A 14,391-nucleotide genomic window follows, 5' to 3' on the forward strand; every position below is an offset into this window, starting at 1 on the left:
TAGTTCCTCACAGTTATTATAAAGTGTTTTAAGCATAGTGAGTAAATAAATGAGTGAGGAAATATAGCAGAGATATATCTACTACCTACCTCTAATTTTTAAATAGCATCCTTGGAGATTACATGTAATTCCATGAACATTGATAAATTATACCAGCTCTAAGAAAATAATTACATCAACTAATAATAGAGGATCTTATAGCTTTTGTAAATTATATGTCAGCTTTTCACAGGCAAATATTCCTTCTTAAGTTAATTCTCAATACATTCAATTTTTAATATTTAAGCAGAATTTCTTGTCTCATGTAATAAGGTCTGTATTTCCTCTCTGCATACTTTCATGCCAAGATAATAGTTCTCTTTTTTTTTTATTTTTTTTAATCTAATAATATCTCCCTCCCATTTACAGAATGCCTGAATAATTCACCCCATGGTGGTGACAGATTTATACATATACACCATTCTCTTCTAGCCCCATCCAAATTATCAAGTAATTTAATATAAGAAATTAAAATGGTAGACTAGAAAATATTCTCTTAATGCAAAAGTAGTTGAGGAAGAATAGAGCAACAAAAACACATGAAGCATATAGAAAGCAAAAAGTAAATTGGCAGACAAATCCAAGTATAACACTAATAACATTACATTTTAATTGGTTAAATTATCTAATCAGCCCTAGCCATTTAGAACTGATCAGCAGACAGAGCGTCCACCTGAAGACCAAAGGGTCCCAGATTTGATTCCGGTCAAGGGCACATACCATGGTTGCAGGCTCAATCCCCAGCCCTGGTTGGGGCATGTGTGGGAGGCAACTGATCAATGTGTCTCTCTCACATGGATGTTTCTCTCTCTCTCTGTCTCTCTCCTTCCTTCCACTCTCTCTAAAAAGCAATGAAAAAATATCCACAAGTGAGGATTAACAACAACAAAAAATTGTCTAATCAAAAGGCAGAGATTATCAGACTGGATATTTTTGTAAGACAAAATCCAAATATATGCTGTGAATATATAGGAAACACATTTCAGGTCCAAAGATTCAAATGGGTAGAAAGTTAAAGGATTAAAAGAGATACTTATGCAAATAGCAATCTTAAGAAAGCTGGAGTGGCGGAGTGAGTGCCTGCCTGTTCCGAGCGGGGGAGACGAGGGAGGGCTGGGAAGGAGAGGCTGGTCCCAGGCGGCGGGAGCCAGAGCCGGGCGGAAGGGCTGGGCGGCCTTTAGCGGGCGGCAGGGGCTGAAAAAAGAAAAAAAAAAAAAAGAAAAGAAAGAAAGCTGGAGTGGCTGTATTAATATGAGACAAAACGCAAATTGGAAAAAAAAACAATAAAATTAAGTATGAAGATTGTATAATGATAAAAGGGTCACTCAATCAGGAATATATAATAGTTATAAATATATGTATATGTACCTAAACAACAAAACTCAGAATACATTAAACTAAAACTGAAAGAATTGAAGGAAGAGATAGACAATTTAACAATAATATTTGGAGACTTTAATACCCCATTTTTGCTAATGGATAGAACTAGAAGATCAACAAAGAAATAGAAGAGTTGAATAATACTGTCCTAACTAGACAAAACAGACATCTATAGAACACTCCACTCAACAGTAGCTGAATGCATATTCTTTTTAAGTGAATATGAAATATTCTCCAGGACACCATATATAGGTAAAGAAATAGATTTAACTAGATTTAAAAGAATTGAAATCATACAAAGCCATGTTCTCAGATCAAAATGGAGTATAATTACAAATCACTAACAAAAAGAAAATTGGGGAATTCACAAATATGTGGAAATTAAAAAAAATATATTCCTAAATAATAACAAAAGAAATCAGAATACTTTTTTTAGAAAAAGAATTGGAAAGTATATTTTATAAATACATTTTATTTATTTATTTATTTATTTATTTATTTATTTATTGTTAATCCTCACCCGAAGATATTTTTCCATTGATTTTTAGGGAGAGTGGAAGAGAGAGGGAAAGACAGAGAGAAACATCGATATGAGAGAAGCACATTGAAGCACATTGATTGGTTGACTCCTGCACGCACCAGGGCCCAGGCAAGGGAGGAGCCTACAACCAAGGTACATGCCCTTGACCAGAATTTAACCCGGGACTATTTGGTCTGAAGGCTGACACTCTATCCACTGATCCAAATCGACTAGGGCGGGAATCAAAATATACTTTTTAATGCATAAAAATGTAAGAACAATGTAACAAAACATGGCTTTCAGCTAAAGCAGTGCTTTTAGGCAGTGGTTCTCAACCTTGGCTGCACATTAGAATCACCTGGGAATCTTTTTAAAATCCTGATTTCTGGGCCTCATCCTCCGGAAATTCTGTTTCTTTGTTACTAATGTTGTGGCCTCACCCCATAACAAAGAAACAGAATTTCCGGAGGATGAGGCCCAGAAATCAGGATTTTAAAAAGATTCCCAGGTGATTCTAATGTGCAGCCAAGGTTGAGAACCACTGGCTTAGAGGGAAATTTATAGCTGTAAAAGTCTATATTAAGAAAGAAAGAAAATCTCAAATCAATAACCTAACTTTGCACTTTAAGATACTGTGGGGGAAATGAGCAACCTAATCCTAAATCAATAAGAAGGAAGAAAATAATAAAGGTTAGGATAGATATCAGTGAACTAGAGACTAGAACACAATAGATAACATCAACAAACCAAAACTTGTTTCTTTAAACAGATCAACAAAATTGTCAAGCCTTTATCTAAACTGATCAATAAAAAAAAGAGAGAAGAATAAAATTACTAAAACAAGAATAAAAGAGGAGCATTATTTCCAACCTAACATTACTAATGGCTTATAAAAGTTAAAAGGATTATAAGGGAATACTAGGAGGAATTATATGCTAATAATTTAGATGAAGTGGAAAAGATTTAGAAGGATAAAAATTTTTAGAAGGCACAAACTAAGCTAGGAAGAAATAGAAAATCTGACTAGACTTTTAACAATTAAAAAGTGAAGTAATAATTTTAAAACCTCCCACACACAATAAAAGCCCAGGCCCAGATGTCTTCACTGTTGACTTCTACAAACACTTAAAGAACGAATACCAATTTTTCACAAATGCTTTCAAAAAACTGAAGAGGAGAAAATACTTCTCAACTCATTCTATGAGGCCAATATTACTTTGATACCAAAACCAGACAGGGACATCAGAAGGAAACTATAGATGAATATCTCTTATGAATCCTATCTAATAATAGACAAACATGGTAATTGACTGTACCTTCGCTACGCCTCCCATTGGCTAATCAACACGATATGCAAATTAACCGCCAAGAAAGATGGCGGCTAATTTGGATACTGCAGGCAGATCCCTCTGAGCCGCCCTGCCTGGAGCTGGTGGCAGCACGATCCCCAGCCACTAGCCGCCCCAGCACGAGATCCTGCCTGCTGTGTGGGGGCGGGGCAGGCAGGGCAGGCGGGGCAGGCATGCAGCAGTGCGATCCTGAGCCGCCGGCCCGCCCCAGTGGGGGATCCGGGCCTGCCATCTACGACCAGGGGAGATGGGACAGACACCATGGGATTGGGCGTGCCATCTGCCACGAGGGGAGCGGGCCTAAGCCAGCAGGTGGTTATCTCCCAAGGGGTCCCAGACTGTGAGAGGGCACAGGTTGGGCTGAGGGACCCTCCCCACTCCCCGCCAGTGCACAAATTTTTGTGCACCGGGCTTCTAGTATAAATATAAAAATCCTCAAAAAAAGAAAAAAAATATATATAAAAATCCTCAACAAAATACTATAAAACTTAATCCACCAACATATATTAAGGATTATAAGTATGACCAAGTGGAATTTATCCCAGAAATGTAAGTTGGATTCCACAATTAATGTAATAAATTGTGTCAAAAGAATAAAGGACAAAAACAACATGATTATATTCATCAATGAAGGTAAAGCATTTGACAGAATTCAACACTGCTTCATGATTAAAAATGAAAACTCAATAAACTAGAACTAGAAAGAAACTTCCTCAACCTGATAAAAAGCTTTTGGGGGAAAAAAAACAAAAACAAAATAAAGCACCCAGAGCTAACATTATACTTAGTGATGAAAAACTAAAAACAAACCACAGCTGTTCAACATGGTACTGGAGGTAGTAGCCAGGGCAATTAGTCATAAAAAAAAATAAGTTAAGGTCATTCAAATTAGAAAGTAAGAATCAAAAGTTCCTCTATTTGAAGATGACATGACTTTGAATATAGCTAATCCTAAGGAATTCAATAAAAACTATTAGAACTAAAAAATAAATTTGGCAAGACTGGAGGACACAAGATCAATATACAAAAATCAATCATATTTCTATATGTTAGCATCATATAATCTACAAATTAAATTAAGTAAACAATTCAATTTATAATAATATAAAAAAGAATAAAATACTTAAAAATTTATTTAACAAAAGAAGTTAAATTTGTACACTAAAAACTATAAAACATTGAAAGAAATTAAAGAAGACCTAAATAAATGAAAAAACATTCTATATTCATGTTTCCAAAAGCTTAATATGGTAAGATGGCACTCCTTAAATTGATCTACAAATTCAGCATAATACATATCAAAATTCCTTCTGGCTTTAAAAAAAATATATTGGCAAATTGATCCTAAAATTACTATTTAAATACAAGGTATTTAAATACAAGGTACCGGCTGGCCAGCATGGCTCAGTGGTTGAGTGTTGACCTATGGACCAGGAGGTCATGGTTTGATTCCCCAAAGCCTGAGTTGTGGGCTCAATCCCCAGTGTGGGGTGTGTAGGAGGCAGCTGATCAATAATTCTCTCTCATCATTGATGTTTCTATCTCTCTCTCTCCCTTCCTCTCTGAAATCAATAAAAATATATTACAAAAATAAAATACACACACACACAGACAAAGTACCCAAAATAGCCAAAACAATCTTGAAAAAACAAAAACAAGTTTGGAGAATTCAAACTTCCTTATTTAAAGAACTCTTACAACTCAATAATAATAATAAAAAGACAACCCAATTACAAGTGAATAAAGAATCTAAATATATATTTCTCCAAAGAAGATATATAATTAATCAAAAAGCACATAAGAAAAAGCTCAATATTATTAACTATCATGTAAATGCAAATCAAAACTACAATGAAATGCCATTTTGTACCAACTACAATGGTTGCAATGAAAAAGACAGATAATAACAAGTGCTTACAAGGGTGTGGAAAAATCAGAATGCTCACACATTGCTAATAGGAATTTACAATGATACAGTTGTATCATTAGCTAAGACAGCTATTATTATTACTAGGGGCCCAGTGCATGAATTCATGCACCTAGAAAGGAACTGTGGGCTGAGAGGCTGCTGTAGGCACAGGGGCGGGTCTTGGCCCATCCTCCGTGCCCCCGCCCAGCCCCTCCCGCCGTGGGCCCTGGCCCCTTGTCTCCTGGCAGCCCCACTCCCGCTGCTCCCATGCGCTGAGAGCGCCAGCCCCGCTTGCACCCACTGATAGCGTGGAGCGATTGGGGCCAGCACCAGCAGCAGGTGCAAAGCAGGGGCTGCTGCCCCAATTGCCGCTCAGGACCAGGGGGAAGTGGAGAAGCCCTCATGGGCCATTGGACCTGCAGCCACCACTCGCACCTGCTGATGGTGCCGAGTGATTGGGACCGGCGCTGGGCACTGGCAGTGGGTGTGAGTGGCGTCGCCGGCTGCAGGTGAGAGTGGGGCCAGCACTGGTAGTGGGTGAGAGCAGTGGTTCCAGTGCCGGCAACAGGTACAAGCGCCAAGCGGGACTGTGGCACGACGGAGCACAGACTTTGCAGTAACCACCAGAGTCTCGTCCTGATGACAGCGACTGGCACCCCCCCTTGGTCTGGCGCCCCCACTCACCTGCTCCACCATCCCGCCATAGCCAATGCCTGCCATATTCTGCACACACGCCCTGGTGCTCAGTGCACGTCATAGCAACCAGATGTTCGGTTGTCCGGTTGTTCCGGTTGTTCAGTCTATTTGCATATTAACCTTTTATTATATAGGATTATTCTATAGATGAGAAGTTCATCAAAAGGGTAAACATAGAATTGCTGCATGACCTGCAATTCCACCCTTAGGCATATATATAATAAAAATAAAAATATATGTCCACACAAAAACTTCTACATAAATATTCATTAAAATTATCTTATTAGCCCTAACCAGTTTGGCTCAGTGGGTAGAGTGTTGGTCTGCGGACTGAAGAGTCCCAGGTTTGATTCCAGTCAAGGGCATGTACCTTGGTTGCGGGCACATCCCCAGTAGAAGGTGTGCGGGGGGCAGCTGATTGATGTTTCTAACTCATCGATGTTTCTAACTCTCTATGCCTCTCCCTTCCTCTCTGTAAAATATCAATAAAATATATTTTTAAAATTATCTTATTAAAAAATTATCATATTAGCCAAATTATAGATATAACTTAAATGTGCATTAACTGATTAATGGATAAATAAAATGAGATGTATCCATACAATGGAATATTATTCAACAATAAAATTCAATAAACCATCAATACATGCTACAACATGGATGAACCTTGAAAACACTGTGCTAAGTGAAAGGAGCCTCTCCCAAAGACCACATATTATCTGACTACATTTATATGAAATGTCCAGAATAAGCAAATATATATAGAGAGAAAGTAGATTAGTAGTTGCCCAGGGTGGAGGTGAGGCAACTAGGGAATAAATGGGGAATGGCTGCTAATAAATGTAAGGTTTCCTTTTGTTGTTTTTTGTTTTGTTTTGTTTTGTTTCGTTTTGTTTTTTAAATATATTTTATTGATTTTTTACAGAGAGGAAGGGAGAGGGATAGAGAGTTAGAAGCATCGATGAGAGAGAAACATCGATCAGCTGCCTCCTGCACACTCCCCGCTGGGGATGTGCTCGCAACCAAGGTACATGCCCTTGACCAGAATCAAACCTGGGACACTTGAGTCTGCAGGCCAACGCTCTATCCACTGAGCCAAACAGGTCAGGACCCTTTCATTTTTTATGTTTGTTTGGTTTTTAAATATATTTTTATTGATTTCAGAGAGGAAGGGAGAGGGAGAGATAGAAACATCAATGATGAGAGAGAATCATCGATTGGCTGCCTCCTGCATGCCTCCCACTGGGGATCGAGCCCACAACCCAGGCATATGTCCTGACCAGGAATCAAACCATGACCACCTGATTCATAGGTCAATGCTCAACCGCTGAGCCACTCGGCCGGGCTGTAAGGTTTCTCTTTATAGTGATTAAAAAAAAAATGGCCAGGCCGGTGTTGCTCAGTTGGTTGACCATCATCCCATGCACCAGGAGTTTCTATTCCCAGTCAAGGCACATGCCCAGATTTCAGGCTTGACCCCCAGTGGGGGGCGTGCAAGAGGCGGCCGATGGATTTTTCTATCTCTCTCCCTCTCCCTTCCTCTCTCTGAAATCAATAAAAACATTTTTTAAATGATCTAAAATGTATTATTACAATGGTTGCATAACTCTGTGAATATACCAAAACACATCGAGCTGTATACCTTAAATGGGTGAGTTGTATGGTAGGTAGATTTTATCTTAATAAAGAAGTTATAAAAAAATAACAGACCTCATCATATGACTTGACAGCTCACTTTGATAGATGACTGAGTTATGGAACAAGTGAAAGAGAAGGGGATTGAGAATCAGAGTGACTATGGTGGAGACAAAGTAAACAAGCCTTACAATGGATCTTCAAACTAAAAAAAAAAAAAAAAAAAAATCCTGAAGGAAATGGAGCATCAACAGTTCTAGCCAATTCAACCTCAAGAGTTTTCTCCCAGCTAGTCCTAATGTCCAGCCATCTTCCCCCACAGCCCCAGGCCAACTGGATACACTTCTGTCTCTAATCTTGGTTTGGCCACTTAATAGGCATTTTATCTGAAAAAATAACACTTTACCATTTATTTGCATTGGCTCGTTGCATTCTAATCTTCTACACAACTTTATGTGTTAGCTAAGACAAATATTATAATTTTCATTTACAGATGAGAAGGCTCCAAATGTTAAGCTGGCAACTATGAGAAAGCAATATGGAATTCAAACACAGAACACGTGATTCCCAGTTTAGAGTTCCTGATACTGTGCTGTTCCTACCTGCCTTTTTAATACATATTGATTATTCTGGAAGATAGTGTTCTATTCAGACTGTTTATAATTAAAAACTCATGAATTGCAGCATGCATTTTAATTGATGGTCTCTGCTGATGTCAGAAACCACAAAACTACTGATTCATCAAATTGAGTAGGAGTCCCGTCAGCAATGGAATTTATTAATCCATGTCTTCAGACATTACTAATATCTTCCTTAAGGAACATATCACTGAAAAGAGATGAAAGTGAACTGCTCATGGCTAAAGCAAAGAGGGTGGAACCCTACCAAATAAATTTCATCGATGTGTATTGTTACATGGCAATTTTTTGGTGAAGCTTTTGTGTCCTCTAGCAATGTCTTCTGCTTCTATTCCTTTTTTTAAAAAATCCTTACCCGAGGACATCTTTTTTTTCCCATTGATCTTTAGAGAGAGTGGAAGAAAGGGAGAAATGTGTGTGTGGGTGTGTGGGGGGAGACACAGAGAGAGAAATATTGATGTGCGAGAGACACAGCAACTGTTTGCCTCCTGCAACCAAGGTACCTGCCCTTAAGCATCAATCAAACCTGAGACCCTTTGGTCCATGGGCTGATGCTCTAACCACTGAGAAAAACTAGCCAGAGCTCTTTATTTTTCTTCTTTTTAACAGTATCATCATGAGATGTGTAATTGGCTTTCATTAAATAATAGATTATTTTCTTAGTCAAATGAAGTGAATTTATTCACATATATGTCAACATAATAAAATCTAAAATTAGGAGTTTAAAAAAGAAAAAGAAATCTAATTCTGAACATAACCTCTAAAATTAGGGCTGTGGTTAGTGACTCTGGAATCTTCCTGACACTAGACAAATATTACCAAAAAATATAAAATATTCAAAGTCAGCAGATTTGTCTTAAAAATTATATATATATATATATATATATATGTATATATATATATATGTATATATATATATATATATATATATATATATATATATATATAATGTTTTTGTATTGACTTCAGAGAGAGGAAGGGAGAGGGAGAGAGAGACAGAAACATCAGTGATGAGAGAGAATCATTGATCTGCTGCCTCCTGCACACCCCCCACTTGGGATTGAGCTTGAAACGAGGGCATTTGCCCTGACTGGGAATAAAATCAGTACCTCCTGGTTTATGGGTCAACACATAAGCATTGAGCCACTTTGGCTAGGTGCATTTTTGTCTTCTTAATTAAGACATTTTAATACTCTAGATTTGGAGCATTGATTTATTTTTAAAGAATTTCCTTTAAGCTATAATTATGCAGGTGAAAAGTGACATGTGATCATAGAAAGTTTGTCTCTCTCCTTTGTAGAAACAAAAGGTTTATATCTGACTGGCTACTCCCAGAAAATTTAGAAGTAAAAACAAATTTATTTAGGCAGTGACTGAAAAAAGGGCTATTTTTTTTTTAATATTTTTTATTGATTTTTTACAGAGAGGAAAGGAGAGAGATAGAGAGTTAGAAACATCGATGAGAGAGAAACATCGATCAGCTGCCTCCTGCACATCTCCCATTGGGGATGTGCCCGCAACCCAGGTACATGCCCCTGACCGGAATCGAACCTGGCACCTTTCAGTCCGCAGGCCGACGCTCTATCCACTGAGCCAAACCGGTTTTGGCATATTTTTTAAAAATCAGGATTGAAAGTTAAGGTTTATTACTGGGAACCAGAAAAGGTCACAACATAGTGTTCCCAGCTATCTTCTCTCTCCCCCTCCCTCCAAAAGTGTCTGTACAGTAATTTCATACAAGAAGGAGGCTGTCAATTACAAAGTTTCTTCAGCTGTTGAGCCATTCCATTTGCACCACAAGAAAGTCTCCCCAGGCTTTACAACCTGTGTGGTTTTCTCCTTTACTTTAAATCTTTCTTCTTCAGGTTGAAGGGAACTAAGGAACTTCAATAGAATCAACTTGTAAAGTAGTAGGTTGGTTTGCTTAGTAATTATTATAACTGAACTTTGATATCCAGATGAAGGTTGTTCCAGTTATCTATTGCTGTAGAATGAGTTATTTCAAAACTTAGTGGCTTGATACAGGGTTTTTTTTATATCTCCCAATTTTGTATGTCAAGTGTTTGGGCTGGGCTCAGCTGGGCGACTCTTCTGTCTCACATGGCATGACAAAGGTCATATGGGGGTATTCTGCCTGTGGAAGAGCTGCTCTGGAGGATCCAGACAGTGTTACTCTTGTGTCCAGCATCTTGATGGGAATGGCCAAAAGGCCTGAACCAACTGGTACTGTTTATCAAAGCATATCTCTAACAGGTAGTCTCAGAGTAGTTGAAATTTTCATATGGCAGCTCAGAGCTCCAGAGACCAAAAGACCCAGGTGGAAGCTGCAAGGTTTATTACAACCTAGACACAGGAGTTCCAGAATGACACTTGCTGTGTCCTATTGGTCAAGCAAATTACTAAGGCAAGCCCAGGTTCATAAGGTGAGTTGTTAGACCTCTCCTCCCCATGAAGGAGTAACAAAAAATTTGGCTCAGTCTTTAATCTACCATAAGGTCTGTAGCCATTGAGCACAAGTTGCTGGAAACAGCTAATTCCATGTCTATGGTAGCACAAAATAAAAGGTTCCTAAAACCCTCAATTTGTCATCCCAAATCCATGTAGACTTGATCCCAATAATTCCTTAAAAGTAGTGCAGTGTGAATGCTTATAGTAGCTTCTTTACTCCCCCTGCCACCCCCAATGCAAACAAATCTTGACTCTCTGTTCATCACCCTAAGCATTGTAGAGTCACCCAGTATTGCCCTGCCTCAAAGATCACTTCCTCAGACTCCCAGATATACTTCCTCAGTCCCAGCTCAGAATCCCCATTCTGCATGTCTAAGAAAAAAAGATTAAAAAACATACCAGTTCTCACCATTCATTTTGTACTTGTACATGAAACCTGCATACGCTGAGGATAATAAAGAACATTACTTCAGAAAGAAAACTTTTATTTCTGAGGTTATGTGGAGCAAAATTATCAGTGGATTATTTTTATTGGCTTTTCTGTAATAAAAATAATACCAAAAAATTGTTGTTGTAAAATATCAAATATTATAAAGGTATGTATACAGAAACTGGGTCAGCTCGAGTTGCCATAACAAAATAACTGATACTGAGTGGCTTAAACAACAGAAATTTATTTTTCTCATAGTTCTGGAGGCTGGAAAGATCAAGATCCCACAAGAGTTCTCTCTTCCTGGCTTTCACACCTGGCCTCTGGGTGCATGCACAAAGTGTGAGCGAGCTCTCTGGTATCTCTTCTTACAAGGACATTAACCCTATAAAATCAGGACCCCATCCTTATGATCTTATTTAACCTTAATCACCTCTTTAGAGGCCCCATCTATACTAATAAAAGCCTAGGTGGCCCTCACATCATCACAAGATGGCTGCCACAAGATGGCTGCCACAAGATGGCTGGTAGGGGAGGGCAGTTGTGGGTGATCAGGCCAGCAGGGGAGGGCAGTTGAGGGCGACCAGGCCTGCAGGGGAGGGCAGTTGGGGGCAATCAAGCTGGCAGGGAGGCAGTTAGGCATCAATCAGGCCAGCAGGGAGGTGGTTAGGGGCAATCAGGCAGGCAGGCGAGTGGTTAGGAACCAGCAATCCCAGATTGTGAGAGGGATGTCTGACTGCCCGTTTAGGCCTGATCCCCAGGATTGAACCTAAACTGTCAGTCGGACATCTCCTGAGTGGTCCCAGATTGGAGAGGGTGCAGGCTGGGCTGAGGGACACCCCCTCCCCCCTGCCCCCCAGTGCACAAATTTTGTACACTGGGCCTCTAGTATCCAAATAAAGCCACACTGAGGGTTCCGTATTCAATATATGAATGAGGGGGGTCGGGGGCAGGGGGCACAAGTCAATTCAGTCCATAACAGAGGTTCAGAACAAAATCTTTATTCAGGGGCAGGAGGGAGTAGACTATACTTGAAATAGCCTGATGATAGAAGGTAAGAATGTGGGAGTTTTACTAGGGGTATCAGAAACATTATTTAAGTCATCTCATTTCCAACACCACTCTAGACTTCATTAGGAATAATTAAATAAATAAGTAATTAAGAGCAGCTTAATAATCCTGTATCTGAAGCATGCAGTTAAATCCTCCACCTATCCTTGGCTGTGCATACACATATTTGGAGCATATGGCTGATTCATTCATTTCACAGTTTGTTGAATGCCAGGCTAGGTGCTGAGCTATAAAGATCAATATGATATGGTCTCTGTCTGTAGGACATTTAGAATTAAGTAAGGAAACAATCAGTTAATAGTTGCAACCAAGAGGTAGTGGTGCTGCAAGGTATGAAGAAGCATAAAGCAAGGAGTGGTTTGGAGGTATGTTTATAAGAGAAGCAACTCCAAATTATTATTAATGAATTATTATTATCTGACAAGATAATATTTTATTGTCAGATTGTTGCCAGATTTTTAACTCACTCCCATGTGTCCTAACGTAAAGGCAGAATTTTATGAAAAATCAAGCCCCATGACACAATGCCCCCCTTTGCCTCAAGAAAATAAGCAAAGACACATTTTTATCAAATATGGGGCTTTGTTTGACAGCAATAGATGTATTTGCTAGTGGACAATGCACGTGCATTAATGTCAAATACTATTTTAAAAGTGCATTGAAAAGCGGCACTGCAGGCATGCCTATGATCATAGTCTGGCCACTCCTGACAACTGACTGGAATGTGGAATTGGAGGCTGATAATGAACAAAAGGACACGGCAAATAGGAAGTTAGTGTATAGAAACACTTTAGTGCACAAACAAAGCATTAAAATACAATGCAGCTTGCCAAATACTAGGGGGGGTGATAAGTCCACTGAGGTCATGAGTCAACTTTTCAGGCAGCTGGAATAATCAGGTGCCGATTGCTATCAGGTCAACCACTGCTCTTCAGTGCTTCTGGGTTCCTGCCATGTGCCCTCTTATTAAAGTCAAGTCACAAAAACTAGAAGGAATTGTGGCGTTTGCTTGCTGGTAGGTTATTTTACCTTGCCTCTAGAGAAAGGGAACATTATGCTGCTGGGTAAAACAAATGTACTCATTTAGGCATGGACTGTGTGGTGTGATAGGGGACTCAGCCTGTCCTCAACCCATTAAGCACTGAGCCTGGACCGAGCAGTCACCCGGCGCGTAGGTGGTGTAAGAAACAGGGAAACTGGCCCCATTACTTAGTCCCTCATGGGGCAGAGAGAGGCTAGGGTTGCTGATGCAAGATGCAAATAGCACAGTGGCATAAAAACAGGCCGGGGCAAATAGTCTAACCTGATAACCAGGCAAGGGGTGAGCAACTCTATTTGGCAAAAACCTCTGCTAGGCTGACAAAGGACTGGCGGGTAGAGGAATTTGTACCAATGGAGCTTTTCCTCCAGTGTGCAGAGTTCAGGGACCCAACCAGGTGGGATTCTTGTTCTAGAGATAAACCTGGATGGCTTGGTGGATCAACTAACTGTCTGTACTAAGAAAAGCATAACCAAGCAGAATTCCAGGGAAATGTGGGAGGTGAGTCATTGAGGGGCAGTGGGACCAGGGCTGAACTAGATCATTAGAAGCCCCAAGCTCTGCAAAGAGTACCATGACCCCTCCCCAACTATGCCATACATGGGTAAGGAAAAAGACAAGAATGCCCACCATTACAATTTCTGTTCAACAATGACCTGAAGAGTCTAGACAGTCCAGTAAGACAAGAAAAAGACATGTAATATATTACAATTAGAAAGGAAGAAACCTCTCAATAGTCACAGATGACATAATTTTGTATGTAGAAAATTCTTAAAAAAAAAAAAAAAACCTAGAGCCCTAGCCAGTTTGGTTCAATGGATAGAGCGTTGGCTCTGGGACTGAAGAGTCCTGGGTTCAATTCTGGTCAAGGGCATGTACCTCAGTTGCAGGCTCAATCCCTAGCCTTGGTCGGGCTGTGTGCAGGAGGCAATCAATCAATATGTTTCTCTCTCTCTGTCTGTCTCTCCCCCTCCCTTCTACTCTCTCTAATAATCAATGAAAAAATATCCTCAAATGAGGATTAACAAAACAAAAAAACACACACATAAAAATCTATAAATAAATTAATTGAATTAAAAATGATTTTACAAGGTTGCCACTTACCAAATCAATATAGAAAAATAAATTGTATTTTTATATATCAGCAACAAACAAAAAAATCATTTAAAAGATATTCTCTTTTAAAACGATGTCATCTTAAAATATGCTCTTTATAATGGTATCAAAAATAGTTTTA

Source organism: Myotis yumanensis, unplaced genomic scaffold, assembly GCF_028538775.1.
Source record: "Myotis yumanensis isolate MYYU_CA2020_CCGP unplaced genomic scaffold, mMyoYum1.0.hap1 SCAF_3, whole genome shotgun sequence".
Lineage (NCBI taxonomy): Eukaryota > Metazoa > Chordata > Mammalia > Chiroptera > Vespertilionidae > Myotis > Myotis yumanensis.